This window comes from Leuciscus leuciscus (genome assembly GCF_965113295.1).
Source record: "Leuciscus leuciscus genome assembly, chromosome: 5".
NCBI classification, from domain to species: domain Eukaryota; kingdom Metazoa; phylum Chordata; class Actinopteri; order Cypriniformes; family Leuciscidae; genus Leuciscus; species Leuciscus leuciscus.
In genome coordinates, this window is record NC_138729.1 from 31,282,676 (window position 1) to 31,295,820 (window position 13,145).

Genomic DNA, 13,145 nt, shown 5'->3' on the forward strand with positions numbered 1-13,145 from the left:
ATGTTGAGTTTAGGCTTTTCACACACAACAAAACACAAATCACAAAAGTCACAGAATGCCTGTAAAGTTTACTGGTAAGTGTAAAGCTATTGCAGCAACTGTTGTCTATCGTGTTGCTATCGCAATCGCAGTTGTTTGTTTCGAAACAAACAACGTTTGTTGTGAATATATCTCTGAGACAAACCCCCTTTCAAGCCTCTTAATTAAACACAACTCTTATTTGAATTAGAAATACAGTCATCCATGAATTAACACATGGGTGTGAGTGATATACAAACAATATAAAAAAGGTTCGTTCAGAATACAGTAAATGTTATTTAAGAGATTTAAATGTTAAAAGAGCTTCTAAACAGGCTAAATTTAACTGTCTGGTCCTTGTGTGTCTAACATACATTTTTATTGTCGTGTTTTTGGGCATAGATTCAAGCGACACGTTGTAGAGTAACTGAACAGCATTTATTTTGCGTCCTTCAAACTCAAAGCCATTCACATCACAGTAAGCACACAGTAGTCTGCATACTTCCTGTTAGGCCCTTCACAATAAAACCGACTACACCACATCCCCCTTTCTATGAGATGAATGCAGACTTAAATGAACATTTACTGCATGAAAGAAAACTCTTTTTTTTTCTTTAACCTTTTACAAATTATTGAACACTTTCTTTTTATTTAACTCTTTTGTATTCACAAGTCCAGTTTTTGAGGTTTTACGACAACTCTGCCAAGCCTGGTTCTGACAGGACCTGGGGTAGCTGCCTTTGGAGTCTTAACTACAGACTCTGAACAGTTTGGTGTGAGCCTGGCGCCCTCTGTAGGTCTGACGGGTGTACTTGGAATTTGTACCTTTGGTGTGATTTCAGGCAATGGCAATAGATGATGCCTATTCCTCCTGATGACTCCTGAAGGGCTCTCTATGACATATGAGCGGGGTGTAGAATGAGGTGAGATGACAGTCCCTTCACTCTTGGTGTCTGTGATCCACACCGATTGTCCTGGTGATAATTGAGGAAGATCTCTCACACGATGTCTTTTGTTATACACAATAATGTCCTTTAGTCTCCTCTCTCTCTCCCTTTTCTCCACCGTAGCCTCCTTTGGCAGGCTGGGAATGAGCAAAGAAGGAAGCTGGGGTACTGGCGTGCGAAGTCTCCGTCCCATTAGACATGACGCTCAGCCTCACCATTGCTTTGTGTAAATCTTGGACTGCTGGTTACATGTCTGAAACCATATGCTGCTGCAAAGTCTTTGAACAACTGGCTTGAGAACTGAGGTCAATTGTCGCTGTAGAAAAGCTCTGGAATGCCATGTCTGGAGAAGATTTACTTTAGGTGTACTATAACATCTTCTGATCTTGTGGGCGTCAGTTTGGCTATCTACACAAATCTGGAATAATAGTCCACCACAAGTACATAGTTACTGTTGTTGAGAGTAAAAAGATCAGCTCCAACTTTTTGCCATGGTCTTTCAGGGAACTCACTGGGCATTAAAGGCTCCACTGAGTTGCACGTTCTTTAATGCATATGGTGCAGTTTTTCACAGGTTCATTGATTTGGCCACTCATACCAGGCCACCACACTGTCTCTCTAGCTCTCTCTCTGCATCTAGACATTCCCTGATGTCCCTAATGTAGGGCTACGAGGACAGAGTTGCGCATAGTGGTAGGAATCACGAGTCTGGTGCCTTTCAGTAACAGTTCATGTACAGTTAGAGTGTCTCTGTGTGGCCAATATGCTTTGATTGGACCTGTGAGATGGCTGTAATCTGGCCAGCCTCTCTGACACAATGAAATGACTTCAGAACATGCGTTGTCTGATTTTAGTTGTTCTTTCAGTTGTGTGATGTACGTTGGGGTAGCAGGTAGGCTACTGATTATTTCATCGACGTAGATGTTTGTGTCAGCCAGTAGTTCTGCTGTAGCCTTAGAATCTGAATCTTGCTCGACAGGTGCGCGTGACAGTGTGTCCGCTGTGAAGAGTGCTTTGCCTGGAATGTGTGAGATGGAGTAACTGTACCTCATGAGCCTGAGTCGGAACCGCTGGATCCTGGGTGGAAGCTCGGTTAGGGCTTGTTGTCCCAGCAGACTGACAAGTGGCTTGTGGTCAGTTTCTAAGGAGAAGTGTCTCCCGATGAGAAAGTCTTTAAATCTTTCGCATCCCCACGTTAGTCTAAGCGCCTCCTTCTCCACCTGTGCATACCTCTGCTCTGTCTCAGTTAAGGAGTGTGAGGCGTATGCGACAGGTCTCCACTGCTCATCTTCTTTTTGAAATACAGTAGGACTGCTCCAAGTCCGTAGGATGAGGCATCTGCAGACAGCTTAAGTTCTTTGTTTGGATTGTAGAGTGTGAGAACAGGTGTTGACGTCAGTTCACTTTTCAGCTGATCAAATGCTTTTTGTTGTGCAAAGCTCCAAACCCACTGGTTTTTCTTTGAAAGCAGATCTCTTAGGGGCTTATCTTTTTCAGCCAGTCCTGGAATAAATTTGCCTAACTGGTTGACCCTCCCAAGAAAGCTGCGTACTTTGCTGACGTTTGACGGCTCTTTCATCGCTTTGACGGCTCTGATTCTGTCCGGGTCAGGTTGGACTCCCTCCGCAGACAAAATGTGTCCAAGGAACTTTACCTCATGTTTGCTTTGGTCACATTTCTCCATATTTAGTGTGACACCGGCCTCTAGCAGTTTGTGAAGCACTGAGTGAAGTCTGACGTTATGCTCCTGCTGGTACTTTCCCCAAATGAGGATGTCATCCATGTGACAAACCACGCCTGGCAGCCCATTGAGAATCACTGACATTCTCCGCTGAAAATGTTCTGGGGCTGAGGCTAAGTCTGTTGAAATGGTAATGTCCAAAAGGGGTAATGAACGTTGTGAAGTGTGCTGACTCTGGTGACAATGGAACCTGCCAAAAACCTCTGTTTGCATCTAACTTACTGAAGACTTTTGCTCCAGCCAGGGATCCAAGTGTCTGTTCCACTGAACACGTCTTGGTGTAGCCAGGGAAAAAGGTACAGCGTCAGGTTTCAGCTTAATAGTATAAGGTTGCTGCATTAACCCCAAACCCTGACACAACTTTGGGTATTTCTCCTTTAACACTTTCATGTCTATGCTATCTGCTCTAGACACAAGGTTTAGCTTGACACTTGCTGGCCTGCTCAACAGCGCTATGTGCAAATCTTTGATAACATTCACATTTTCTTTTATTTCTTCTTCACCTTTGCACAATGTTTCTCTGCACATACCCAATACATTGAGAGGAGTGCCACCTGGTCCAAACAATGGTCTATCTGGTTTGCATAACTCTGTCTCATTTTGGTTTATACAGTAGAACATCTGGGCTGGGATAACTGAAACATCGGCTCCAGTGTCTATCTTAAATCTGACTTTGTGGTTTCTGATTTTAAGATCTGCATACCAAGGATCTGAACCTGCGTCTACAGAACCAAGGAACATGGGTGTGTCATTACATTTCTCTGTTTCTATCACATGCACAGATTTAACAGATTTACACACTTTACTGTAATGTCCTCTTTTACCACAAGTATGACAGGTCACATCTTTTGCTGGACATTGTCCTTTAGCATGTGCAGGGTTTTTAACCACATCTGTAGCAGGATCTCTCATTTGGTGTTTTGGACTTTGTTGTGTATTTTGGTTGACTTGGGGACTTGTATTTTGGATGCTGTTTCCTCCTATATTTCACTGACACCGCATCTATTTCCATGTTGCTTTCTCCTGTGATGTCTGTTTGTTGCCTTTTTATGACTTCTGACTGCCGGGCTTGATTTACTGTCTTCTCCAGCGTCAAATCCTTGTCCATTTGAAGTCTCTCAGCTAAGCTTGGTGTCTCTGAGTCCCACGACGAGGCGATCTCTTATTAACTCATCGTGTAGTGCTCCGTAGTTGCAGTTTTCTGCCAAAGCATAAAGCGCGGTGACAAACGAGTCAACAGTCTCATTAGCTAGCTGCACTCTTTGATTAAACCGGGCTCTTTCGTAGATAATGTTTTTCCTGGGCACGAAATATATGTCCAAAGTGTCTCTTACCGCTTGGAACTGTTGTCTCTGCACGTCCGATAAAGCTTGACCTCGAAGAATGTTGTCCGCTTCATCCCCCATACAGTAGATGAGTGTGTTGGTTAGCCTCTGAGCTAAGGTGCAGATTGCTGGCTAATCGGAATCTTTCAAACCTCAGTATCCACTTTTCCCATTGCTGAGGCTAAGAAAAATCAAATGCTTCGGGAGGCTGAATGGTGAATGTGGCGTTCGGGGGTGGATTAGCGTTAGCATTGTTGCCGCTGTTTACTTGTAGCTGGGGCGGTAGCATGCGAGGCTGCGTATGCGGTGCGCTAGCTCCCGCTTCATCTGTATCCGACATCTTTTTCTCCGGATAAAGTCTTTTTCACTCCCAGAACAGCTTACTTTTCACTCCCAGGCGATTAAGCTCTTACTGCCGCCTGACTTCTGACACCATGTCGTGTTTTTGGGCATAGATTCAAGCGACACGTTGTAGAGCAACTGAACAGCATTTATTTTGCGTCCTTCAAACTCAAAGCCATTCACATCACAGTAAGCACACAGTAGTCCCCGTACTTCCTGTTAGGCCCTTCACAATAAAACCGATTACACCACATTTATCTACACAAAATATTATTTTTTCCAGTTGGTTTAGCAGTCAAGAGCTGATCTGAGTCTTTCTGTTCCCTCATTTAAAACTCAAAATGGTCAAATTTTCACTGTGTGTAGCTGAATAGGAAATTTTGTTTTGTTGAATGGGTTTATGTCCACACTGTGTGCAACACAATAGAAGTGCAGATGTGAGGAAGTGTTATTGTGTGTTGGGATTTGCTGAGATCCAGTCATAATGAAGTCACTAATCTGACCACTCATCTAACTAGACCTAGTAACCTGCAAAGGCATATTGATTTTAAATTATAGGCACCTTCTTTTTATATATATGCCCTTAAATAATTCATAAATTAGGTTTTTTTTAAACTATGTCTCTTACATTTTTATTTCAGTTTAACAATGTACAGATTGTGCTCATGGCTCATATTGCTTGATTGTCAATGTAGCATGAAACCATTTGTGTGATCGTGGATACACATTGAAGTTAGAACAATTATTTACATAAAGGACAGTTTTGCACAGTGGATGTTGAGCCAACATAAAATATATTTTAATGTAGGCACTCACACCCTAAAAAAAAGTAGCAAACTAACTCAGTTCTGACTGACAAGGTCATTGGGGTAAATGCAAGACGAAATACCAACAAAAGCATTATCGTTCATTCTGGATCATAATAGTGAGAATGAGAAAGAAGCTAGAAGAATGGCTGACCTGGTGTGAAAAACAGGTCTTGTTTCCTCTGTGGTCTCACTAAACTACTCAAACATCATTCTCTCTGTAGCCTATTATAGACTATGTGGTCTCTTGTGGATGAGTAAATGATACCAGAGTTTTCATTTGTTGGGTGTTGCTTTAGGTTTTAGGTTAGGGATTAAAAGAAGGATTTAGCATCCATCTGTGGTCTCAGAGAAATTTACTACAACAAATGTCCGCGAAAAATGAAAAAGTCCCAGGAGGTTATGAGAATTTGTACCGTGTATCACGGCAACGATTCCCCTTGATGTCATTGGATTGGAGGCGGTGACCAGGGGCGGATTAAGGTTGTCAGGGGCCCCTAGGCTGCTCTTTGTGTGAGCCCCCCCCCCCCAATTAAGAAAATTACCACCATTGACATGATTTGACCAGCAGCAGCTGATTGGATAACCAATTCACATCTACCCAATCACCTGCTTGTTTTTAAAAAATGTTTCTTATGGGCCAATTAGGGTCTTTTATTGTTCGCGCCCTGACGGGCTTAGGCCCACCCACTTTTCAACAGGCCCATCAAAAACTTTTCTTCAAAAAAAAAAAAATATTTTTTTAATATGTTCTAATTATGACCGCCGCTAGCGAAAGCGGTCATATAGGGATTGTCAGTTTATTTTTTATTTTTTTTCGTCACCTTACTGAATTTTTCGTCAACGATACCAGGGACACCGAAGCACCGGGGAACATGAAATTTGGTGGGCATGTAGCCCCACTAGACTTCTAAGGAAAAATTTCGTTTGGTCCCCGGGGGCCACTCCCCCCCCCGCGCTGGGCCCCCCCAAACCCCCAAAAATGCAGTTTTTCCTAAATAACTACCTGAACCGTGGCACCGAGGATGAAGACATTTTTATGGTATGTTGGTCTACTAGACTTTTACGGAAAAATTTCGTTTGGTCCCCGGGGGCCACTTCCCCCCCCCCGCGCTGGGGCCCCCTTAAATTTTTCGTCAACGATACCAGGGACACCGAAACACCGGGGAACATGAAATTTGGTGGGCATGTAGCCCCACTAGACTTCTAAGGAAAAATTTCGTTTGGTCCCCGGGGGCCACTCCCCCCCCACGCTGGGCCCCCCCAAACCCCAAAAAATGCAGTTTTTCCTAAATAACTACCTGAACCGTGGCACCGAGGATGAAGACATTTTTATGGTATGTTGGTCTACTAGACTTTTACGGAAAAATTTCGTTTGGTCCGCGGGGGCCACTTCCCCCCCCCGCGCTGGGGCCCCCGTACATTTTTCGTCAACGATACCAGGGACACCGAAACACCGGGGAACATGAAATTTGGTGGGCATGTAGCCCCACTAGACTTCTAAGGAAAAATTTCGTTTGGTCCCCGGGGGCCACTCCCCCCCCGCGCTGGGCCCCCCCAAACCCCCAAAAATGCAGTTTTTCCTAAATAACTACCTGAACCGTGGCACCGAGGATGAAGACATTTTTGTGGTATGTTGGTCTACTAAACTTTTACGGAAAAATTTAATTTGGTCCCCGGGGGCCACTTCCCCCCCCCGCGCTGGGGCCCCCGTAAATTTTTCGTCAACCATACCAGGGACACCGAAACACCGGGGAACATGAAATTTGGTGGGCATGTAGCCCCACTAGACTTCTAAGGAAAAATTTCGTTTGGTCCCCGGGGGCCACTCCCCCCCCGCGCTGGGCCCCCCCAAACCCAAAAAAAAGCAGTTTTTCCTAAATAACTACCTGAACCGTGGCACCGAGGATGAAGAAATTTTTATGGTATGTTGGTATTCTAGACTTTTACGGAAAAATTTCGTTTGGTCCCCGGAGGCCACTTCCCCCCCCGCGCTGGGGCCCCCGTAAATTTTTCGTCAACGATACCAGGGACACCGAAGCACCGGGGAACATGAAATTTGGTGGGCATGTAGCCCCACTAGACTTCTACGTAAAAAATTCGTTTGGTCCCCGGGGGCCACTCCCCCCCCGCGCTGGGCCCCCCCAAAACCAAAAAAATTAAGGTTTTCCTAAATAACTACCTGAACCGTGGCACTGAGGATGAAGAAATTTTTATGGTATGTTGGTCTACTAGACTTTTACGGAAAAATTTCGTTTGGTCCCCGGGGGCCACTTCCCCCCCCCGCGCTGGGGCCCCCGTAAATTTTTCGTCAACGATACCAGGGACACCGAAGCACCGGGGAACATGAAATTTGGTGGGCATGTAGCCCCACTACACTTCTACGGAAAAATTTCGTTTGGTCCCCGGGGGCCACTCCCCCCCCCCCCCCCCCCCCCGCGCTGGGCCCCCCCCCCCCGCGCTGGGCCCCCCCAAACCCCAAAAAATGCAGTTTTTCCTAAATAACTACCTGAACCGTGGCACCGAGGATGAAGACATTTTTATGGTATGTTGCTCTTAAGGGCCCACATCAACCTAGCCCATAATCACTCATTTGTGATTTGCGCCCCTCCCATAAAAAATGAAAATGCTATATTATTCTGCTTTAATCGCCCCTATCTTCAGTGGAGATGTTCAGAACTGCACCATATTTCATGTGTATGATTAACTTGACATCCTCTGGGGGTATCCTCTGCTAAGTTTTGTAGAATTTCATCCATGGGGGGGTATAAAATAAATTAATTTATGTGCACATTTAGTGACTGTACACTCATCGGCCTGTAGATGGTGCTGTTGAGCGAAGGGTTGCTGGTTTAGGATGATACTGTCACACACACACATGCAGGAATACAAACAAACGCAAGCATGCACACACACTGACATCCACACGCACAGACACACACCCATACACACACATAAAAATCCACATGCACAGACACACACATACACAAACACACACACATACACACACACACACACACACACAGACAGACATGCACATACTATTACTTTTTTTAGGTATATACATAAACACGCAATACAGCCAAATTACTCCACGTCATTTATTTTTGTGGAAAGCCAGTGCAGGCCTGAGCGGCGGTCATATTTTGTACCGCGATGCGGTACATCTAGTTTTGTCAAGAATTATTAAAAATCGGCAATAAGCTCATAATTTGTGCTAAAATAGTCTAAATATTAGTTAAAAAAAATTTATTTAAAAAAGCTGGTTATGTCTAACCTGTCTTTGATGTTTCTGTGCAAGTTCAGCAGACAGTGGTTCGGGTTTGTTCCGATCAGAGCATGTGAGCGGAGAGCGCATTTCTGAATATTCCGCTTGCTCGTTCCGCTCAGGGTCGCTCGCTCAACCCAGAATGGCCTGCAAATATGTGGAATATGGGCTGCCTCCGACTAAAGTATTTTTCTAGTCGACTAGTAGTTGTTCATTTAAGCCATTCGTGGACAAATCGCCCCTTTATATTAATTTAATTACTTAGGCTATATACCAGATAGATGAGCGTTTACATAATATAGCCGCACTCAAGCGCACGACCACAAGGAGACATTTATTAATTATTTATTAATAAACTGGTGTTTTCTGTGTCGCAGTAAAGATGAAGTTGATGATGTGGTCTCGCCATGAACGCCAAAAAGAAATGCACATTTCATATTACATATTCAGAGAGTAAGCTAGCCTATTTATTTTAGTTTTTAATATTTTCGTTTAAAAGTAGACATTTCAAACTTTCTATAATAGATAGCCTATATTTCTCAAATCTGTGAGGCACAAGCTGAGTTTCGGCGCCCTCCAGTTCACATGCAATGCAAGTGATCGTGTCGGCGCCTTATTACACTGTCTGCTATATATTTGCTTGTTATTTAATAAATACAGGCAAATTGTTGATAAAACATTGATCAAAATTAAGATACAATTTATACAAAACGAAAATCTTTTAAAAAAGAGACTACAAAACAAAACTTAATGAAGTGGTCAAAATGTTTTACCCATGTCTCCAGACATATTGCACATCTCATGATGTATCATATCTTTCTCATGCTGCATGCTCACTTTCATAATCAACATTGATTAAATTAAAAAACATAATTACGTCACATATTTTCCAACCCAGCCCTCGGCCCTGTTGCAACAGTCGTTGTTTAGGTACCTTAAACGCGCACGTACAGTCTAGTCTCGCTGCAACCAGGAAATGAAGAGAGCTGAGACCCACATCATCACCTACATCTTCGTCTCTGCCACCCCAGGATGCTAGCGCGACCAGCGCCATTGCTAGGAGGGCGCCAGCGCCTCTGCCTCTCAGCGCCTCTGCCTCGCGAGTCGCGAGTGGATGATAGCCCTGAAGACGCCTAGCAATGGTTTAACCTTTAGTTAAGTTATACCTTAAGAGTCTTCGTAGCGCGCTAAGAGACAGCGAGCGTTATCGGGAAACGCAGCCCAGGAATGATGCTTATGATGCAATGGAGATTCCAAAGCGCTCTTCTTTGGTCAGAACCACGGAGAGCGGTCGCGGATAGGTCCGTCCTATGCACCGAAACTTTTTTACAATGCAACAAAGCTATTAAAATCTGTACAGTCACAGATAATTTAACAGTATATTAGTCAGTAATTTTTATTAGGTTAAACAGTGATTAGATAATGTTTTATATTTAACGTTCTGGCCCATCCAAACTGGAATCCCCCCCCCAAAAAAAAAAAAAAAATAGTCTGGCCAATCCGAGGCCCCCTGAACACGTGGGGCCCAGGGATGGAAATTAGCACCCGCCACCAGCCAAATGCGGGTGATTTTGTGTTGTGGCGGGTAAATTCGCTTCACCTACCGGCCACCGTGGCGGGTAAATAAAAATATACTGTTTCACACAGACGGCGGACACTTTTAGAGGACATAAGTGTACGCTGAAATAAAGTCTTTCACCTCAGAAAAAAGGACTTTCTTGTCGTGTCACGTCAGCCGTTATCCTGTTCTCGTAGCGAACACTCTTCAAATGCACGCGCAAATGTGGCGGCGCGCGCTGTGTATCGCCTCACTGTATATAAAGTGCAAAATAAACTACGAGCATGCAACGCCGTTACGTTGTAAATTACACAAAATAAAAGTAATGCAGGGATGATTTTCATACTATTCACCAGGAGCAGTTTCCATGGTTCATTAACAGTTATTGTTAATATTGTGTATTCACCATGGTAACTGTCGTTTCCATATTAACCCCAAAATGCCACTTTATTTTTCTTTGTGTTATTTTTTATATTTTTAAATGACTCTAGTGGCTCATACCAACATTGTATTAACAAAAACTAGTTTGGAACTGCTATTTAATAGCTTTAGCATAGGCCTAATGTTTATTTATTAGTACTAGTCTTTACTATAAGTCATATTCTTACAATTTATGTTAAGTAAAGGGGGACAGTAGCCTACTTGTGTGTGTGGAAATAGCCGGTTTCAATAAAACTACTTGTGACATGTCATATTTGGCTTTGACTTTGACTGAACATTTGCTCTCACTTTGCGGAAAAAATATCGGGATATATCTCGTATATCAATATTCAGCCTAAATAATCGGGATATGACTTTTGGTCCATATCGCCCAGCCCTAGTTTCATTGTTGGGACTAAAAACCTAAAACTGGAAGCCATAAAAGACCACGAATCATTCAAATGCCACATCCAGGTAAAAAAGAGAAATATATATAAGAGAGAAAGAGAAAATGTCAGTATTTCATTGAGACTTGAGATTAAATAAACTGCTTAAGTATTGTAGATCTTGTAGTATTAATTTTCACATGCAGTTACACATTGTCGGTTAAAAACAAGAAAGTGGCTGGTAAAAACATTGAGTGGCTGGTAGATTTTGAAATCCACCAGCCACAGTGGCCGGTGGACAAAAAAGTTAATTTCCATCCCTGGTGGGGCCCCTAGGCTGCAGCCTATGTAAGCCTGTGCATTACTCCGCGTGACTGTCAATCATTTGCACGCAGTGGTATGGGGCGGAGCTAATGAGGAAACTACAATCTTCACGCGCGTCTTTGAAATAATCAGGTAAAATCCTCGCTCATTTCAAACTCCCCTGGGCCGGGTTTCCCGATAACGATGTATCTTAGCTCTTAAGAGCGCTCTCTACGTGCAAGGTTACGAACGCTCGCAGCAATTCCACGAGCGTTTCCCAAAAATGCACTTAACATGAACGCGCGAGAACGCGCTCTACGTGCTACTCAAGAGTCGCTGTCCATTCGCGAAGTGCTGAAATATAACCATATATGGAATCGTATTCTGAACGTTTAACCTAATAATTGTCATCTGTTGTGGATTAGCAATCAAGACAAGTCTATATAGGCACTTATAGGCAGAGGCACTGACAAAATGGCTAAAAAAAATAAATAAAAATAAGATACCTTTCAAAAAGATGAAATGAATGTCCTTTTAGAGGAGATAGAACAAAGATGTCATTTTTAACAGATTTAAAGGATTTCTTTTATTTATTTTTTGTTCATTCATTTCATTTTGATTAAAATTATTAGATTAAATTATTTCTATTTTTTTTGTTTTGTTTTCTGACCTTTTTAATTATTTAATTTATACATTAATTTAACCAACAACAAAAAAAGAGTAATAAAGTGTACAATAAAGTACAATCAAAACCTTAAATTATAATCACATTGCATTTGAAAAAAGTTAAAGGTGTAATCTGCCGGTTGTCCTGCAGGTGTCCTCGTAAATCTGTCTTCTTACGATGCACTTGGTGATGTACGATTACTCCAGAGCACTCGTAGTTCTACGAAGATTTTCAAGTGCTACTTAAGCTACGATGCTTTTGGGAAACAGACCATAATATTAAGATCAGTCGTACGATCGTTTTTACGATCAACACTGCAGGCTGAAACGACCCAATTCCGATTTTTTTGCCCCTATGCGACCTGTATCTGATCTTTTCATGACAGTGTGAACGACACAGATCCGATCTTTTCAAATGCGACCCAGGCCACTTGGGTATGTGGTCCCAAATCCGATACATATCCGATCTTTTCAAATGCGACTTCAGTCTGAACGGCCAGGTCGCATTTATCCGACCCGCACGTCATTGATACGCGAAAAACGTCATAATCCTGCGTTGAAGTAGTCGTCGGTTTGAAAACGGACTGCATATTCGTCGAGCTGAGGTAAATCTGCCGAACGGGTCGACCTCGACGAGCCCGTTAATTAAAAAAAAAAAAAAAAAAAAGCCCACGGCCATTATATATACGTTATGGTAACTTATTTGTGCTGGATCTGATATTAGATAGGTCAGCGGCTGCTGTCTGGCTCTTGTGTAACGGTCGCTGCGCGCGCTCGTGTGTGTGTGTGTGTGTGTGTGTGTGTGTGAGAGAGAGAATCACAGTTAAAGTTTAGCTACTTCCGCAAACAATAAGTGACGTCGTTGACCGTTGAGTACTCTTCTGCGCATGCGGGTCACTTCTGGGTCATTTCACGTTCACACAGGAGATCACAAAAGGTCGCATTTAATTGGAAATGTGAACGGCCTTGCAAAAAAATCGAATTTTTTCAAAAAATCGGAATTGAGCATTAAGCCCTGCAGTGTGAACGTAGCCTTAGGCTTACGATGCTTTTGGGAAACGCAGCCCTGATCGAAACAGTTGTTCAAATACCTGCGATTAAAACGCGAGACTCCTGGTGGTGGCATATCTCACGTGTTCCCCTCAAAGTCCTTAAAAATAAGTTTATTCATTTTTCTCAACACACCGTTAATAGCAACCAACCACATTCACTGGAACACAAATTCTCACCTCACTGGATAAACGACAAAAACGGTAATATTGTTAAATGTTGCCATTTATAAATAGTAGCCTACGTTTTGTTTACATTCACTGTTTTTGGCGCTATTTGCCTCATATTTTGATATAGTGTTGCATTGTCTGCTAC

The 13,145-nt window shown here is 43.0% G+C and overlaps 1 long non-coding RNA gene across 1 annotated transcript in view; it reads right to left on the minus strand.

Moving 5' to 3' along the window:
* The window catches only part of LOC309498358, a 179,194-nt gene that overhangs the window by 75,748 nt on the left and 90,301 nt on the right, over window positions 1–13,145 (minus strand). The gene's annotated exons all lie outside the window — the stretch shown is intronic.